The sequence below is a fragment of the Nipponia nippon genome, unplaced genomic scaffold (genome assembly GCF_047370975.1).
Source record: "Nipponia nippon isolate SJK-2023a ecotype South Korea unplaced genomic scaffold, ASM4737097v1 scaffold_6, whole genome shotgun sequence".
Lineage (NCBI taxonomy): Eukaryota > Metazoa > Chordata > Aves > Pelecaniformes > Threskiornithidae > Nipponia > Nipponia nippon.
The window spans coordinates 35,606,548-35,622,286 of record NW_028262380.1 but is presented as its reverse complement, the minus strand read 5'-3'; positions in this window follow the sequence as shown (position 1 = coordinate 35,622,286).

Below are 15,739 nucleotides of genomic sequence, written 5' to 3'. Positions count from 1 at the left end.
GCCCTGCAGTGGGCTTGTGGGGACAGGGCTTGCATCGCTGGTGGTGTGCAGTGCTGAAGGTCTCCCGCTTTGGCAATCCCCATGCAGGCTGTAGACATTCAGAGCGCCACCAGGCAAAGTCTGGCTTGCGGTGAGGGGATTGGATCAAGGGTGAGAAGGAAGGCATATCCACTGTGCTGGGACTTTTTGCCAACACTGCAGAAGCAGAACAGGAGATAAAAGTGGGGGCTGATGTCCTTTTCATGCTGTGTTTAATCCACAACTGGTTTAAAATATCAGCAAACCTCAGACATGCTGTCAAAAACCTAGAGACTTAAATAAGGGACTGAGAAAGAGTGGAAAAAATAGAAAACACAGCAAAAAAAGAAAGATTCCTGGCATTCAAATGTGGTTCTGTCCTCATGGGGAAGGAATGAAGACAGCTGGAAAAGAGCTGCTGAAGAAACAAAGGAATTGCTTCAGTATGAAAACAGACTGAAAGTCTCTAAAGAAGAATCATCAGGAGACCAGCCAAAATACCCATCTGCCAACATTCAAGCTGTGTAGTTGCTAAAGAGCATATGCAATGTTAAACTGATAACCTTTAATGCTTTCTCATAATAATGCTGTCATCAGCTTCTTTTTCAAATGCACACAAAATGCATGTGCTTTTTTTTGTTTTGTTTTCTGCTACAACTTTCCAGGTTGTGGCTTCTGCAGTAATGAAGAGGAATGGCAGCTTAGCAGTGCTCTGTAGACCTCTGGAGCAACTTGGTTTGTTTCTCAGAGGTATACCTGGTGACAGCAATATGCCAAAGGAAACTTAGCTGTTCCTGTGGAAAGAATAAGGGATCTCAGTGACTGCATATATCCTTCATGAGCAGCTGTTGACCAGATAAAATACCTTATTCCAATATATTTTCACCTAGAGCAGATGTTCTTCAGTGGAGTTTTGCATTAGTTGTCTGTTGATCCATAGCAAATTCCTGATAGCTAAAAGTGATTAACAGGAATAGATATTATGTGGAGAATGCAGGAATTCCTGGTAGCTATACAAAGTCCTTATGACTTCATTTAAGAAGAACTACATGAGGGAACACCTGACCTTTCTGTGGATTTATACACCAGCATAATATGTAATTCATTGAGACCTTTAGACTCATAGATAGAAACACGTTGGTGTTTTTAAGTGTTATGTTGCTTAGCCTTTCTGGTATCAATAGGTAGCTTGCACTAAATGAGAGGCAGTTTATGACCTTTATTTATTCTCCCTTCTCCTCAACTTCCCTGGGGAAAAATAATTTTTAAAAAGCAACAACCTATCTCAATCTCATTAAAGAAAAGCCTGGCCTTATACTTTAAATCTGCCTCTGTTTATGTTGGTACAGAACATAAACATCGGTGCTTTACTTATTTTGATTAATGGCAAGTGTCTCTGGTGGTGTCTTATATTCAGCTCTTTAGTTACACTGAAAATCAATAAAGCTCATAATCTTACTTACACTAGATAGGCAGAAATCTTGTAAGGGGCGAGCACCATTGTTGATTTATTAAATGGCAACATTAGTCTGTCATGCATTTTTGTACAAATAAGGTCCCTGAGCCTAGAAATTTACGGTCTCGTTCAGGCACAGATGAAACACTTTATATGTGCCGTGATAGTCTGGAGAGCAACTAGTTCATCACAAAGTAAGGCATACTGTGGTGCTGCTCAAGTGGACTCTTTAACTTGTAATAGCCTTCTCTGTAGTAATTTTAATAGAATTGTAAACCAAACAAAACCAGCTTCCCATTAAACTGGCAACACAGTGTATTTCCTACCACTGCTGATGCTTTGCCTGATGTCTGAGGATGAAGTATGTCTTGAAAGGGACCTGAGCTGGGAATAAGAAGACATGAAGCCTGCCGTTTCTTCTGCCTGGGAGAATTAAAAATTCTTACAGTGAAGATGTACAGAGATCACCAAGTATGTACATTTCCTCTGCTTCCCCAGCAGAGGGGAAGGGAACAATTTGGCATAAGCTTTTAGTATAAGTTTTGTTTGTTCTGTGAAAAAACATTATTCAGCTGTGGTGAAAAATACATCTCAGGTGCTGAAAAATAAGGAACAGGATGGAATGAAAATTCGTGATGGTGGTCTTCATAGTAGGAGAACTCAGTTAAATTAAAATATGGATTCTTATCCTCTGCCTAATTTCCAGTACGCATGGAGGATTATTTGGAAAATTATTGCTAGCTCATTTTGGTTTTGAAATATCTGCATTAGAATATATTAAAAATGCATTTCCACTTCAAATAGAGGGCAACATTAATTTGCCTCTTTGAACAATAACAGCAGATATGAAATATTACATATTTATAGTTAAACATTTCCTGGCATAGTAAATTAATTGTTTTTCCTGTGGTCTTTGTGTTGTAAATCATGTTATACATACGTATAGATGTGTTAGAGTTACTGTGGAGTATTTTATGTTACAAGAAATTTTTTCGTGAGAGTTATGCAGCGGAGATGTAAAACAGTTGTTTTGCATCTTCTTACTGTTTCTTAATTTTCATAGGATCCTAGAAAAGAGACCTGAAGAAGGTCTTCAGAGATTAACTAGTGCACCATCCTGCCTTCATGCACAATCAAGAACCCTATATCATTCGTGACTAGAGTTTCTCTAGCCACAGAGGTTCTACAGTCACCTTGTACAAGATATTCTAATGCTCAACAATCTTTAACATTACAAAGTTTTTCCTTGTCACTGACTTAAATACTCTTTCCTGCAGTTTAATTCTAGTCCTTTTTGTGCTGCCTGCTGTGGAAATGGAAAACGGGGAGGGGGGAGGTTGAGTTTTTGTTGTTGTTGGGGTTTTTTCATTTTCTGTAGTCACCCTTCATACATTTGATACTCTCTCATACCACAATGTGATGTTAGCCAATGTTGAGTCACTTCCTACATTTTTGTTAGCTGGTTTGTTTGTAAAGGCCAAGAAGGGGGAATGATGACACTGAAGGAAGAGGATTATACACGCAGGGCATGCGAGAAGACATTAAAAGGAGCTAATGGGAACTAAAGCTGAAGTGAAGTTATCAAGAGAAGAGTTGGAACAAACAGAACAAGAATCAGTGCAAGATGGAGAAAGACCAGCCCAAACGGTGAATACTCATCTAGGCACCTGGAACTGAAAACATGAAGGAGCACCTAGCCGTCCCTTCCAGGTCCATGCAACCGTACTCCAGGACCTGAAGATTAATGAGGTATGGTGCAGAAATGGGCTAATTGGCTTTTTGTGTGCTAGGAAGTTGTAGAGTTGGCTGAAGTGCAGTGCTGCCCTAACATGATTGTGCTGCACTCCGACCTGAGCTTATTGCCACACACCCTCTGCTATGATTTGTTGCTCGGCTTGTGTGTAGCAGTCCAAACTGTGTCTGTACCTCCACGCCTTTCTCCACTGATCTTACCATCTCGTAGATTTTGTCTCTTGATTATCTCTTTACTCATTTTTGCCCCCAAGGGTCATGTATGATGATGTGAAGAACAGTCTAATCTTTAATTATCATAGGAGATCTGGAGAAATCACTGTTCTGGGGTGTTAGTAGGTGATGTGGCCTCCCTGCGGTTTATTGCATTGCATGTCCTTAGTACAGCATCACATTTTCAATCATCCTGTTGGCTGAGTGCTGCTTATGGAGACACCATGTATAGCACTCCTGAAGCTTTTGTGTTTCTGCACTGTGATTCCCCTGTCCTGTGCATGGTTCACCATTTAACAACTTTAAGCATGAGTATTTTAGTTTGGAACTTGTGCCCAATACACCAAGTAGGGACCAAGGCATACTCAAGAGATGACCCAATGTGACTGGGGGAGGAGGGAGAAGCAGTGACATCCCGTGGGGACCGGGGGAAGGTGTGAAAGGGGAAAGACAAAAGTTTGGCAGCTTTAGAGCTGCTTCTCTCTTCTGGGCTTCCCGGGATTTGGCTGTTTTGGCAGATGACTTGAAGCCATAAACACAGGGGCAATCACTGAATGCAGCTACTTTTCTGAACTCTTTTGTTGGAAAAACAGTTAATAAACAGTTAATAAAAAATTTAAAGAGTTCATATTGGCTGAGTCCACATAATCCAAAACTTTGAACTTCAAAGAGTCCAAAACTCTAAGATGGACAGAATGGGCTGGTGGGAGCACTGAAATAACTATAAACATGAAAAAGAAATGGAATAAAGAGGTTGTATATTTCTTTCTAGTAAAGGTAATCTGCTTATCTACAGAAAGGTTTGTATGGCTCTCAGTAAGCCTCTTACTTCTTTAACATTCCCTGCATGTTCGCCTAAAATTTCAGGGGGAAAAAAAAGCAGTGTTTTCATGTATTCTAAAATAACTTCCAGTGGTTTTGTCACTAGGTGGCACTTTTGCTCTAATTTGTCTTGTGTTTAATAGCTACGGTGAGAAAAGGAACTTGTTCTTGTAGCTGTGGTAAGACTAAGTATGATTAGTACATCTCAGAATGATATTTTCATTCCTGTAGCTGATAAATAGTAGTAAATAATTAAATTAGTATCTTCATTTGCAGAACTCAGATTTCAAAGACAGTGGATATGTTTAGCTCCACTTTTCTGCATGGCACAGGGACATTAAGAGACAGTAGAACATGAAGCTGACAAAATCAAGCTAAGCAAGTGCTGTTTACCCACAGCTCCTTGCCTATGGAACCATATGGTATTTCACATTTTAATAAATGTGTATCAGGGCTCGGCTCAAGGCCAGCTTGGGTACAGTGCAGTTGTCTGGCCCTGAATCAGGGAGCTGGGGGAAACCTCAGCTTGGGGAGCTGTGTGTGAGCCTGGCCCTTGCACACTACTGCACATTATAGTCTTAAAGCAAATTTAGGCTGTATTTTAATAATATATGACCGGTTCTTACGACCAAAAATATGACTAGCTCTTAAGAATTTCTCTGTCAGATTTTCTTGTCTGGAAAAATCTGTAGTGAGATTGTCTGAAATGGATAAATTGCTCAGAATTGGGCAGAGATGAAAATCTGAATTGTTAGTCTTCAGCATTTGCTCTGGACACAACCAAAGGGGATTGTGCAGAATGATCTCCCAGGTACTACAAGTTCTTGAGAAGCAGAAGCGCAAATAATATCTTGCTGTTCTACTACAACTCTATCGTCTCAAAGTGGTCATTGATCTTAGTAAAGCTTATACCAGTCAGGCAGGTAGCGAGAGAGGTTCTTTATGTGCATCACTGAACTGATGAGGTAAACAGACCAAAGATTTAGAGGTATTTGTGGATTACAGAAGAACTAATGGCCTTAAGTTACAGCAAAAAGAATGCTGAGTAAAACTGTCTGGGGTAGAGAAAGCGAGGCAGTGGGTAGGGGAGAGTTGAGGATATTGTGGAACTTCCATCACTGGAAGTATTCAGGGCTAGGTTCGCTGGGGTTCACTGGCCCTGCTCAGGGGAGCTGGACTGGACAATCTTCCTTCCAGCTGCTGCCTGTGATCAACAACAGCAATAAAAAATCATGGGTTTGTTTTTTTCCTATAATACATGTGGCTTTTTGAACTTGAAATGTCATCAGAAAAATATTTGTTTGTTTTTCTTACCCATTCTTTAGCTGGTTTAGTCCTTTCATTCTCCTGCAAACAACAGAATTCTTTCTAATGGACTTATTTTCCTTCCCTGCAGTTTTGTTTGTTTAGAAAGCTCAAGCCCATTTAAAATCATAATAAAGTAAAAAGAATCAAGAAAAATGAGAAGATAAAATAGGCCTAAACATAACTAATATAAAGACATGAGTTAGTTGTGCCGGCCCAGTAAATGTGATTTTTGCCATTACCAGGGGAAAGCACCAGGCTTTACACTGACCTGGCAACGCAGGGACCTGGCACTTACCTGTGCCTGGGCCTGAGCTGGTTGTAGCTTGGTTTAACAGTTGTCCAGTGGTCAGTGACTGCTGCCTGACCTGTTTTAGCCTGGGCGATGGGAAACGGTAATTGGTAAAGGCCAAAGAACCATAGGAAAGTAATGTGCGACAAACAACAGGCCCCTGGGGTAACAGGGTGGGGGGGCATCTTTCAAACTTCAGCTAGGAAACAATGAGAAAGAAGCAGACTGTGATAAAAAGCATAAAAAGACAACTTCAAATGGATTTTCAGGATCCCCATCATGAACATCCTGCTCCTCCCAGTGAAGGACTGAGGATGCTGATGGATACTGTACGCACAACACCCTAACACCTCCCTTCCCTCCGAGATCCTCTCAGGAAAGCCTGAGACCATTGACCTTAGGACCCAAGAGGACATGGGAAGAGTAAGCACACACCAGAGAAAAGGGGTACCTAGCAGGAAAGGCTATTTTCCTTTTATAGCAATTTTTTCTGTGTTATTAATGAAGCTTTTCTGTGTTAATTAGGCAATGTGGATCAGCTGGTCTAGCAATAAATTTTGGATGTGCATGTGTGCTGCATTACCTTTTGCTGACAAGATTTTTTCAGTGTGACATAAAGTTAATGGAGATTTCCCTTGGGTTATGGAGGCACGCAAGGAAAAAAATAGAAAACCACCCCAAGGTGGTAGCAGAACTTCAGTTTGGAGTATTGTTAGCCATTGATTGAAAAACAAGAAAACCACTCCTTTCGCAACTCTTGGTGTTGCTTCTGAACTCTTACATTACTCTGTATAATACAATGGAAACTCATCTCTGTTAGCCTCCAGGTGCTACCTAATGAAAAAACATTGGTAAAATAAATAACTTAGTGTCCTCATAAATACCATTGATATCAACATATAAAGATTTTGTACTCAGTTGGTATTGATTATTTTTTAATTTTATACAGAATGTTCTGTATTTGATATTCCTTTTAAAGCTGCAGCTACTAGATTCATAGGACTGGGTAGGAAGGTCACCTTTATACATAAAAAGTATATTTCTGTCTCTTGTGGTTGCAGGGAAAAAAGCTGAAAAACATGATCTATGGCCATCCTAGAGGCTTACAAGCTACCATTAGTATTTGTAAGCAGTTTTTCTGAACAAAAATCCTCCTGATATTAAAGCTTTTTTCATTGTTTTCAGAGATCTGACTCACAGGTGTCACACATGTGGCACTGACAATACTATGTAAACCTTCAGACAAGATGAAGGGTAAATCTCCTGAACTAAAAATGTAGGCCAAATGTTCCACCAGAACTTAAATTCAGCAAAATCTGACCTGAACTTCTTGCATTCCCTTTTATCTATAACACAGGCTTTTGTAAATGATTTAAGTAATTGACATTGGTTCCTCAAAGGTCAATGCGCACTGCTGAAATACTCCAAACCTGAGAGCTCCCTCGGTAGACAGGCCGCAGATGATACGCCAGGACTTGGTGTTACTTCTCCATTCCAGAAGTGAACTTTCTGTATCAACACTGTCCAGACCTACAGATATAGATAAAATTACCCTGTGCGAAGCATGCTTGGAAAAGAGATGGGTAGGGTAATCTTGCAATTAAAACTGGGATTTGAAAGAGATGATTGTTTGGAGGATGTCCAAATGCTTTCTTTGCTTCAAGACTATCACTTATGATGCCACTCTACATTTCTTTGCTCTGGCTTCACTGGGGGAAATCTCCGAAGTAAATAATAATAACAACAATAACAACAACAATACTGTTTTATCATCAGGAAATTATAGCAATGTTTTCAGCTGCTGTTTCTGTGCTTTGATTGTTGGAGAGACTCCCAGTTGTAGTGTTTCATGGGCGCACTTACAATGCTGTGATGACCATCTACAATACCTTAGGGCAGGCACGATTATAGAGAGATAACTCATATTTCCTAAGCGCATTGTCTGAACACAAGGGATACCCACAGCGAAATGACTCATGCCTGCCTGGTAAGAGAGACACTTATTTTTCAATGAATTGCTTTCAGAACCTTATTACTTGCAATCATATGTGACATCAAAGCAGCCTATTTTTTTGTGTGTGTTTTGATACAGAGCAAAAGGTTACTTTATAACACATCTATCGCATTCTATGGTTCTATGATTCTAATACATGCCATTTGATTTATTCAACCAAAAATCTAGATTATACCCTATGAACTTAATGGAAAGGATGTAGTATGCTGTTAAGAACGTAATTTCTTAGTAGTACTAAATGTTGCAGGATAACCAGTCATTATGAATGGACTAAGCTTAACTGTTGGACTTGACCTCATATAGGGGACATTCCCCCATATCTGAAGAAATCTAGATCTGGACCTGACTTGGGTACTCCATGAGTAGAGCTCACTTTGCTAACTCTTATCACTTTGATTCTTGTTTTGTTCATCTCTAGTTACAGCATTGCAAAATGTTTTAAAGTCAGCTGGATGGGCAGTGAAGGGCTTTTGATGAGGTAAAAATGATGTTTCAAATAGAGGTGCAACAATATTTCCTTGAGATAGATTGCAGAAGCAAAGGAAACAAGTAAATTTTCTAAACCATCATAAAATAAGCAATTCTATAGTGAAACTAATTATACCTACATAGATGAGAGGGAAGTGACAGATTGTCATGGTTTAAACCCAGCCAGCAACTAAGCACCACACAGCCACTCGCTCACCCCTCCACCCCCCAGTGGGATGGGGGAGACAATTGGAAGGGTAAAAGTGAGAAAACTCAAGGGTTGAGATAAGAACAGTTTAATAATTGAAGTAAAATAAAATAGTAGTAATAGTAGTAGTAGTAGTAGTAACGATAATAATAATAATATAGTAATAATATACAAAGCAAGTGATGCATGATACAATTGCTCACCAGCTGCTGACTGATGCCCAGCCCGTCCCCGAGCAGCGATCGCTGCCCCCCGGCCAACTCCCCCAGTTTATATGCTGAGTATAACGTCATACGGTATGGCATAGCCCTTTGGCCAGTCTGGGTCAGCTGTCCTGGCTGTGCCCTCTCCCAGCTTCTCTCTGGCAGGGCAGGGGAAGCTGAAAAGTCCTTGACTACGGTAAGCACTACTTAGCAACAGCTAAACCATCAGTGTGTTATCAACTTTATTCTCATGCTAAATCCAAAACACAGCACTATACCAGCTACTAGGAAGAAAATTGACTCTATCCCAGCCAAAACCAGGACACCGATGAATGTAAAGGATAAATGAACAAGTTTTTCATATGCATGTGTTGGTTTCTTTTTCAGAAAATAAAATAACTAGTCCATATATTTTTTTTTAAAGAAATAGGATAAGAAAGTACAGTAAACTATCTATTAAAATCAGCTGCTGGCACTTTACTGAGGTATAATGCTAAGATGGAAAGTGAGCTTGTGTTTCAGATGCTATGATCAGTTTTGTAAATAATAAGCCTGCTGTTTTGTTTAGTGTTGCTTATGCATTTTCTTTGTAATGTAGAGTCAACAGATATCTTTGACTGGTTGGGATCATTCCGTTTTCCATTTCATTAACTTTTAGTGTATGAAATGTTCCCCATGAATCAAAGGCTTTCCTAAGCATGGTAGAGACAACAAAAAGGGTGATGGCAATTTGTAGAATGAATGCATAACCCTGATAGCTTTATAACAGCTATGGACCAATTTTACTTTGAGAGATTGCCTATTAAATTTATAAGCACATGAGAAGTACAAAGAAAAAAATCTCTAAGTAAAGACGAAGTACCCAGAGAGATGTTAGTCAAATTAGTGTACCTGATAACTCTTCTAGATACGGCATTGTAAGAACTTTTGCTGTTGTGTTCTGCAGTTATGCTAGTAAGGCAGAAAGTGAACAAACATAAAACAAAGCGGATTTTTGGATATTCTTTTAGACTGCAAACATTTCTAATGAAGATTATGACATTTTCATTAAGTATATTAAGAAAGTATTCATTTGATATGAAGTTAGTTTTCTTAGCATTTGAGCTCAGCTTTATTTTAACAAGTTTTAATTTTTCAGGCCACTGGGCAAATCAAACCATTGAAAAAACATCATCATATTTTTTGACTAATTTAATTATTTTTGAAAATTTTGATGCCCTTCATTCATTTCTCATGATTAAATGCAAATTTACTTGTACAAAGATGCTAAGTAAATAATGTTTTTATTCATAAATGTGAATTTCTTTTAAAAATTTTGTCCATTTTACTCTATTTTTTTTTTTGGCTGAAGCAATTGCATGGATATGACCCTCCCACTCCTTTAAAAAAAAAAAAGTAGTACCTGACTGTGTACTTTCTAGTGTAGGAAATACTTGACATTTTGAAAATGCCATCCAAATCTTGTTTTAAATCCACCTTGGCAAATTTCCATTAATACTCGAATGTTTATTTTTCTGGTTGTATCCATAAGTCTCAAGTGAGCACATCTGGCATACGTATGAGCCCTCGAAGGGATAACAAGAAACCCCGAGTTTTCAATCACAATATAGCATTATAAATGGCAAAAATTTCTGAATGCCGTACCACGAAGCAGCTACCCATTGATGGGGGTTAGCCTCTCGCTTGTGGATTATCTCACAGCCTGCTTGAGAAGAGCTCTCACCCGAGGCATGGAAGGCGTAGACAGTGATGCTATTGACAGCTGGCTTCTGACAAAAGGAAGAAAAACCCCACAGCTGGGTGATGTGTGTGGAAAGTCAGATTCTCAGTGTGTTTGTCAGGTCTCAGCTTTGACTACATAGTTTTTATTTGGTAAATAGTATTCTTAATCCATTGTGGTCTCTGATAAACTCCTCCTTCACTCTCTGTTACATGCAGTTGTAAGAATACACACCTAGATAACCACATTACGTAACCTTTCACTCTTCTATGCTTTTATTTATCATTACTTTGTCTCCTGGCACCAGCACCCTCACCTCAAAGGCCATTTTTTGTGTTATCAGAAATGCTCTTTATACCAGCAAGGCTAAGTTGCTTTCCTCCCACTGTATGAGTTTACAGAGAAAGTAAACAGTGTAGCAAAAATCTTTGTGTGAGAGGATTAAATAAGTATCTGCTGGAATAATTATTTGTTAAAGACGAAATGAGAGGTTGGCAGACCTCTGACATCAGGGAAGGTGTTAGAAGAAATTGGAGGATGTGCTGGTGCTAAGCAGCACACGTAGAAAGACTGGCCCTTCCAGTGCAATTTTAAACTGTAGAAAAGATTAAAATTCATGGCTCAAGGGAAGACTGATGAAAGAGCTTACCCAAAAAAATTACTGATGAGAAAAAAGAACAGGGATAGACTGGGAGAGCTAAATATACTTTGGCAGCTGAAACTTGCAAACACACAATAAGGCAAGGAAGAGAAGAAAATTAAGTACTGCTGACTTTTAGACTTTTAGCTATTCCATAAGCATGAGAAAAGGCAATACTTTAAAAAGAGAGGAAATACAAAGGCCTGATTCTGTCCGTCAGCACTATAAGGTAATAGATATAAATATATAATACAGAGAGAAAATGAGACAGTAGCAGTATAAATTACACTGTGCTGATGGATGTTTGAAGTTCATGGAAGCACAATAAAGAGCACTGCCATTTGTGGTTACTCTGGCATTTTTTTGAAGTATACAGATGCCAACTTGAACTGTCCCAGCTATATTTCAGCCAGGGCAACATTTACATTCTCCTCATCTACCTTTTACTTGCAGTTTCTTTTGAAGAATTTTCCTTTTCTCTCCTGTCTGAAAAACAGCCTTGAGGTGTTGCAAGAATGAAATGGATGTCATGGCCTCTCAACCCCGAGGGTCAGAGCATTTCAAACATGGCTGAGATGATCCATACGCATTAAGCAAAAAATTCCAGCTGGAGTGAACTCAGAGGTAAAGTCTTATGACTATAAATGTAGCTGATGCTGAGTGGAACAGTTTAGGACTCAGTAGAAGGAAAGGGAAATTCTAGCCCTCTTCAAAGTCGGTGGGTAGTTCACCTCTCCCTTTAGCAAGGCCAGAGCTTCTCTCTGCAGGATGTCATCCTGTATCTTCCCTATGCTGTACCTTCAGGGCTGCAAAGTGGTGTCAACAGAATGATTTGCAAAAGCTCTGCTGTATCACAGGAGAAGGCTGCGGGCAGTGTTCCTGTAAGTGGTCCCTGAGGCAGGTCTGTGTGAGCAGGCATGCCCGGGTGGTGCCATGGGCTGTCCGGTGTGCTGCAAAGGCCCTGACTGGGGTCCAGGAGCGATTTAGTGCTCTTCCAGAGTAAATTATCTCTGCTGAATAGCAAGGCTAATTAGCCCGGATTCAGCATAGTCCTAATGCAACAGAGTTCTTGCTCTTTTTGTTTTGTTTTGGTGCTTATTCAGAGCTTGGATGCTTATTCATGGTGCTAAATTGCACTGTATGGGCATGCCTACAAAGCAGAACCTTCCCCACTGCCTACACAAGTAACCAGGAGCTGCACTTGGTAAGTGTCTCTCTTCATTCCTCAGTGGTTTTATCACTTGTCTTTCTCAGCACATGAACTTTAATCATTACTTATTCAGCAGAGCTTCTGTCTTTCCTCTGACCTTGTCTGTGTTGGCTGAGGACGTTGGATGTTCGTTTAGATGAATGAGCATTTGTTAGCTGTTACAGTACATTTAAGTGCAAACAACATTTTGAAGAATTCAGAGAGGCATGAATTAAATCTGTTTCTGGGTGATATAGCATATGTCCTCAGATACACATTTTTTATATCTTCTGTTCTTGATAGCCTAACTTGCCTTTGGAAATTAAGAAATTTATATCAATGGCCATGCACCTGACTGCAGAGGAACTAGCTCTATTTCACCAGGATAGATTAAAAGTACTCTAACGTAAGTTTTAAAAGTCTGTGCTAGAGTAAATACTTCACTAGGTATGGTATAACTTTTATCTAATGGGTATTAGCTCAAAGTCTCCACAGCTCCCCAAGGTATTTGCATATCTGACCTAGGACAGCCATCCTCTCTCAAAACCTAACTTCAGAGATTTTCCTTTGTGGGTGGGATGACTGTTAAAAACTTTTCTGAGGTTTAATGCATCATTAAAAGTAACAATGCATGTGTCAAGACCACCTCATCTTCAAAAGCATGAAGAAACATTGAATAAGACAAACAGAGAGTCCTTGGATTTGAGACTAGGACCAGGTCTTGAGTAGGCAGGAGGGAGATGGTTGGTCCTCAGGTCTCACCCTGACACAAGCTGAACCTGGGCTGTGCTTCCCGAATGTGGGAGCTTGGAAGTGCTTGTGGGTCCCTCAGCTCTGAGGTAATACTTACTTTACAGGCTTATCTTTTACTTATTCTTGTGCCTAAAGAAGTTTGTGCACTAAAGAGAAACAAACAAAAAAAGATTATGAGACTTATGATAATTTCATGAGATTTAACAGCACTGAGATCAGTTTTAGAACATAAGATTGTGAAACATGGATGTTTTTGAGGGCTTTTTTTGCGAATTAATTTCACTAAGCATGCTTAAATATAATTAAAAATAAAATTCAGAAACAGAACATTTATCGTAGTATTAGACAGAAATTCTAAAGATTTATTTGGTTACAAGACTATGTGAGTTGTCAGGTGATTACGTTTTAAACTTCGTTGGAACAGTGGCTTAGTCTGGAAAAACTCAGCATACAGGTGCTCTCATTCTATACTCTTAAATAGTGTTTTTAGCACTGCTGTAAAGTCTTGTTTAAAACTCTTTTCCTTTGACAGATGCCTTGGAAATAACTACCTCAGTAAAAAGACCTGAAGCATAAATTATTGGTCTTTAAACTATTTGAATCTAGGGATCTTTCTTAAACACATTATACATTGATACCAGACTGATTTTTAAATACCTACCAATTTTGGATGGCTTATTTATGCCTGTTTACTTTTTGAGAGTTTTCCAAAGGCTTTTTGAAGCTTTTGGGGATCCTTATTACTTTTCACAGCAAATGACTGTAAGTACTTCAGTAAATGTAGCAACAGCCATGTGACATATGATTCAAGTTGTAACTTCAAGATATGCTACCTCTTACAGCTATTTAGTTTTCTCAGTGAAAGCACTTCCCCCCCTCTCCCTCCCCCCCCTTTTTTTTTTATCAGGGTCATACTCTTAACATCACCTATCCCCATCTCTGTCTCATTTATCCCCCCACATCCTCCCCAGAAGCCAAGCAGTTCTGTCTGCACATTTCAGCTTTGGAAATTACTTCATCTTTTTAAACAAAAATTGTGTTTCTTGTCAAAAAGTTCCCATCTTTTCTTTGTCCTCCAAAGAGAGTTTTATTTTTTAAGAAAGCTCCATCACTGTAGTGCTAAAAAAGAAAATCCTTTTGAGTAACTTCTCTCCCAGAAGAACTGCAGAGGCAATCACATGAACGTTGGAAAAAAGTTTGGCACCTCTCTCTCCTGATTTCCCCTCCTTCTCTGCCCAGTCCTGTGGCTTGCAGCATATCTGACATCCTGGTGACATTTGTACAGACACGCAGGACCCGGCAGCATAAGCACTGAGTTACCTTCCCTTCTCTAGCGTCAACACGATAAGAAGAGATATGAATGGTAATACAAAAACTATTGGATGCTAGGACTGCAAATCAAAGTGATTCCAAAGGATGCATTTGGTTTGCTTTGTTATCTTTATATACATCTACATATACCAAAAGATACATAAAATCCAAAACCAGTGTTTTTCTGAACAAGCAATGTACGTTGGCTGTTCTTTCTGTCACGTAAGACCCGTGGACAAACAACAGCTGTAAGAAGCACTGAAAAAGTGGTCCTGGATGGGTATGGGGTTTTGGTTTTGTGTTTGCTCATGTGAGTGTTTGATTTTGTAAATGAAATCAGAGGTCTTGCATCTGCCAACCAGGAATTAAGCAGCCTGCTTTTTTCCGAAGTCTTTCTGATAACGCGAGAGAGGAACCCAGATGGCAATTCTTAGTGTGATAATTTAATTCTCACTACTTAGATACGTTTCCCTTACAAATCCCTGGGAATTATAGATTTAGTGCAATTAGTCTATTTGAATCTTCTCCAGCTATACAGTACAAAAAGCTGTCCTTCCACTAATGAATTCACATTTTATTTGCCAAATGTGGGATCATATCTGAATTAAAATTAAGCATGTTTACTTAGAAATGAGCAGTTGTATTCACCCAGATATCTTTTTACAGATACATATACAATGACAGACTATCTTTCCTTTTTACTGTATCGCGCCTTGGGTTCCTAGGTTTCTTTCTTTGATAGTGGAAGGAACAGGCAATTACAATTTAAAATACCAGAGTTTGTTCCTTTCTTAATCAAATCTTAATTGACAATGATAGGGATCAAATATATGAAGAACTGCCTTTTTTTCAGCCTTTGATGTTTCTGGAGTCTGTTTTAACTTGAAAGTGCCAAATTTCCTGAAGATACTCTTGGGGATGTAGGAAGTCCTTGACTATTAAAACCTGGGGGAGAAAATTTAAGCTTGGATAAGCATGATTTTCAAGGCTACCACTTAAAATGATGTTCTTTTTCATAATCCTACAGAATGGCAGATTAGGGCAGGCTGAAAATAGGGCAAATGATTCTTTCATTTCTTAGCACAAGGGAAAAATAACACCAAAATACTAAGGTTGATTTTAAAATCAAATACTACTGTTTTCTTCACTTTGAATATGGTTAATTTGCAATCTTTTTAATGTTTGTGTTTATACGGTTACCTGGTAACTCTAAATGCTAGGCACTCCTTGTGCATTGTTTTTATGGAAGCAGTGCTCACACCAGGACTCCAGCTTTCAGAGGAACACCAAATATTGAGACACCTGTGATTCAGGCTGTGAGAACCACCAGGATTGAGGCTGTGAGAACTGCCAACAGTAGATTACAGTTGCGGCG